The sequence below is a fragment of the Lipotes vexillifer genome, unplaced genomic scaffold (genome assembly GCF_000442215.2).
Source record: "Lipotes vexillifer unplaced genomic scaffold, Lipotes_vexillifer_v1.1 scaffold1402, whole genome shotgun sequence".
In the NCBI taxonomy this organism is placed as follows: Eukaryota; Metazoa; Chordata; class Mammalia; order Artiodactyla; family Lipotidae; genus Lipotes; species Lipotes vexillifer.
The window spans coordinates 309,346-313,935 of record NW_006794361.1 but is presented as its reverse complement, the minus strand read 5'-3'; positions in this window follow the sequence as shown (position 1 = coordinate 313,935).

Here is a 4,590-nt window from a genome sequence, read left to right as displayed (position 1 = left end):
TTCCATTCTTTTAAATATGTTCATTTATGTTTCTTGCAAGTTCCTTAACCTTATTTTGGATGTGAAAATATCTTTTCCAGTATCATATTTTAAAATCCTCTTTGTGTCTGCTGAAATTGGTTCCTGTAATAGTCCTGAAAAGATGGTAATAGATTGTATTTAAAAAGACAGCCTTCTGCCGTTACTGAGAACTGCATTAGCACATGTGGCCAAGAAAATCATAAAAATTGATGCCTTCAGAAAAGATGTGATAAGGTGGATTTCCTTGTAATTAGCATAGTGGAAACTACAAATATGTTCATGTTTAATATTGAAAACATGGTGCAAGATTCAGGGAAAGATATCTTTTTGAACTGCTATTTATATACCTTAAAAGCTGTCTCTTCTCTAATTTTATCCTTAAACCCATACTTAGCCCAGAGATGGAAACCATATTTATAGAAACAATCTTAATGAGATTCTTTAAGATAAGAGGGCACAAACCAACACCTACAAATGTATAGTTTACTCAGCCAGCTAGTAACCATGGAAACAGATTGACCATTTACACAGAGCTAGCCCTTGTGAATTCAACCCTGCCTCTCTGTCTTGAAAATTGCTAACAATGTAATCTGATTACTTTGTGTAAGAACGTATTATCATTCAAACAACCAACCAACCAATCAAGTATGTATATTAAAAAGTTCTTGCTACATCATTGTATAAAAAGGCTTAAGACATGTCTAACATAAAAGTTTAACAAAATCCTTTCCACAGAATCTTCTTTTACTGGAGTAAGATAAAGATGTTGCATCAATAAGGCCCTTGATTATAGGCCATCTGCCCATATTGTCATTCCACACTTCATTTTTCTGTGCATTATCAAACTTTCAAACTCTGTCAAGCATATGTCCTTTATAATATTACTTCACATCATCCTCAGCCTCCACGTAAATGTGTTAGAACAATGACTATTGACAACTCTTTGACAAATGAAATACATTATAAGCCTTTGATCTTAAGCAGTGACAATTACCTATTTTATTTGATACTATTATTATAAATAACTGTATCTGCTACTTTGGTATATCTTACAGTTTAAAATGAAATCTCACATATATTATTAATATTGAATCTCCCAACAGCTCTGGCAGAAAGACATCATCATTGCTGCTTAAAACAGAGAGAATTCAAAGAGATCCAAGACAGTTCAAACATCTTATCCAAGGTAAAATTAAATGAAGAAAAAATATATATAAATAAAGATTTTTAACGGCAAAGTCAAGATTTAAACTTTAAACTTTTGACCCTAAGTTTGTCCTTCACTCTATACCTTTAATTATTCAATTCCCAGTTAATATCCTAAGACAACTAAGCTTTTCTAGTTAACCATACTTACCAAAAAGTCAAAGTTTCTCTGTACACCTAATTCTCATCATACTTCACTTATTCTTCTTGTATGGCCTGTGGTGATTATAAAACTTTTTATTATGGCCTAGGCTATGTAATCAAATATCAAAGATTAAAAGATTACACTAACAAATACTATTATAAAAATAGCAATTCTCCTTTTGTTGTTACCAATCACCTATTGAAATCATATATATATATATATATATATATATGTATATATAATACTTCCTGCCCATGATAATGAAGCTATAGTTGACATATTGGAAAAGTTAATTCCTTAATATTTCTACAATGCTACAAATTGAGTGCTTTTATTTTCACTATTTCAAAAGTTTCAAAACAGAAAGATAAATTTTTAAAAAAATGTATGTAAATATACTTGCTTCAGTTTTTATGGAGGAGATTAAAAATTAAATTGTATCCTATTCATATTTTGTTGTTTACAATGAAGATGGAATTCAGGTGAAAGTGTCACCTAAGGCATTTAAACAAATACAGCAAAAGTAAAATCCCTTTAGTATCCCCTACTACTGTAAATTCCTATATGCAGTGAATCAACATTCTTTATTACCCTGGCATATTGCCTATAAAATTTATCGCATTTTATGTTTCTCATCTGTTTCTATGTAACTCCTGAAATATAGAGACCATAAGTTATTCAATATGTATATACAATCTCAGCATAGGTCATGGCACTTGACATTCAATAAAAAACTTATGAGTAATATAACTTAGCAGCATGTTATAGATGTTAGCCAAGGCCAAAGATACCCATGAGGTTAGGATTACTTTGAAGTCTGTAATAGACTATATATAAATACATATTATATGTATATAGATTATAAATACATATATATGCATATAAGTGTTTAATGTGAAGAAAGATATCTCCCTTGATACTGTTTAAATAAATAAATTTTTATGGGAATAGCATTTTTCAAACTTTTTTCTATAAAGCTGAGAGTCTAGAAACAAAGAATTTCAGAAATCATAAGGTATAATATTACAAGTTACTTACAACTTTGATTTATATTAAGCCAGTGGTAAACTTATCCCACATATGAAATGAGTCAAACTCTTTCAAAACACTAAGAGTGTGTTAAAGGAAAGGAAAACTGTACTAAATAGTTCATGCTGCTCTACAAGATTTCATTTTTCACAGTGGGAAAAATTTATTTCATCCAAAAGAATGACTTACTTGTCAAGGCTCACAAAATTATCAGATATTTTCAGATTGGACCTAAACCTAGAAATACAGTTTAAGAACTTAAGTTTACAGACACTGCATCATGTTCCTCCTTGTATATCCAGACTCCTTTACAGAGGCTCTTAAAAACAAAAACAAAAACTACCCTTTTTGCCTATGATATAAAATCAACCTAGATGTTAAAAAGATATATATTTTTTCTCCCATTCTGAGGGTTGTCTTTTTGTCTTGTTTATAGTTTAATTTGCTGTGCAAAAGCTTTTAAGTTTAATTAAGTCCCATTTGTTTATTTTTGTTTTTATTTCCGTTACTCTAGGAGGTGGGTCAAAAAAGAACTTGCCGTGGCTTATGTCAAAGAGTGTTTTTCCTATGTTTTCCTCTAAGAGTTTTATAGTGTCTGGTCAGAATAGGAGAAAATATTTGCAAATGAAACAACAGACAAAGGATTGATCTCCAAAATATACAAACAGCTCATGGAGCTCAATATCAAAAAAACAAACAATCCAGTTAAAAATGGGCTGAAGGACTTCCCTGGTGGCACAGTGGTTGAGAGTCCGCCGGCCGATGCAGGGGGCGCGGGTTCGTGCCCCGGCCTGGGAGGATCCCACATGCCGCGGAGCAGCTGGGCCCGTGAGCCATGGCCGCTGAGCCTGTGCGTCCGGAGCCTGTGCTTCACAACGGGAGAGGCCACAACAGTGAGAGGCCCACAAACAGCAAAAAAAAAAAAAAATGGGCTGAAGATCTAAATAGACATTTCACCAAGGAAGACATACAGATGGCTAAGAGGCACATGAAAAGATGCTCAATGTCACTAATTACTAGAGAAATGCAAATCAAAACTACAATGAGATATCATCTCACACCAGTCAGAATGGCCATCATCAAAAAATCTAGAAACAATAAATGCTGGAGAGGGTGTGGTGAAAAAGGAACCCTCTTGCACTGTTGGTGGGAATGTAAATTGATACAACAACTATGGAAAACAGTATGGAGGTTCGTTAAAAAACTAAAATTAGAACTACCATATGACCCAGCAATCCCACTACTGGGCATATACCCTGAGAAAACCATAGTTCAAAAAGAATCATGTACTAAAATGTTCATTACCGCTCTATTTACAATAGCCAGGACATGGAAACAACTTAAGTGTCCATCGACAGATGAATGGATAAACAATATGTGGCACATATGTACATGGAATATTACTCAGCCATAAAAAGAAACGAAACTGAGTTATTTGTAGTGAAGTGGATGAACCTAGACTCTATCATACAGAGTGAATTAAGTCAGAAAGAAAAACAAATACCATATGCTAATACATATATATGGAATCTAAAAAAAAAAAAATGGTACTGATGAATCTAGTTACAAGACAGGAATAAAGAGGTAGACATAGAGAATGGACTTGAGGACATGGGTGGGAGGACAAAGCTGGGGTGAAGTAAGAGTAGCATCGACATATATACACTACTGAATGTAAAATAGTTGGCTGGTGGGAAGCAGCAGCATAGCACAGGGAGATCGGCTCGGTGCTTTGCGATGACCTAGAGGGGTGGGATAGAGACGACGGGAAGGAGGCTGAAGAAGGAGGGGATATGAGGACATGTGTATGCATATGGCTGATTTGCTTTGTTGTGCAACAGAAACTAACACAGTATTTTGAAGCAATTATACTCCAATAAAGATCTATTTTAAAAAAAGATATTAAATCATTTGAAGCATTTTCATTATCTAAAAAGAAAACAGAATATTTTTATGAATGTTTTATGTTTTAATAGCATATTAGTTTTCTATTGCTGTGTAACAAATTACCACAAGCATAGCACTTTAAAATCCATTTATTATTTCTGTGTTATATAGGTCAGAAGTATGGATGGGCTTCACTGGGTTCACTGCTTATGGTTTCACAAGGCTGAAATCAAGGTGCGAGCTGAGATGGCTCTCATCTGGAAACTCGGGGAAGAATTCACTTCCAGGTTCATTCAGGTTGT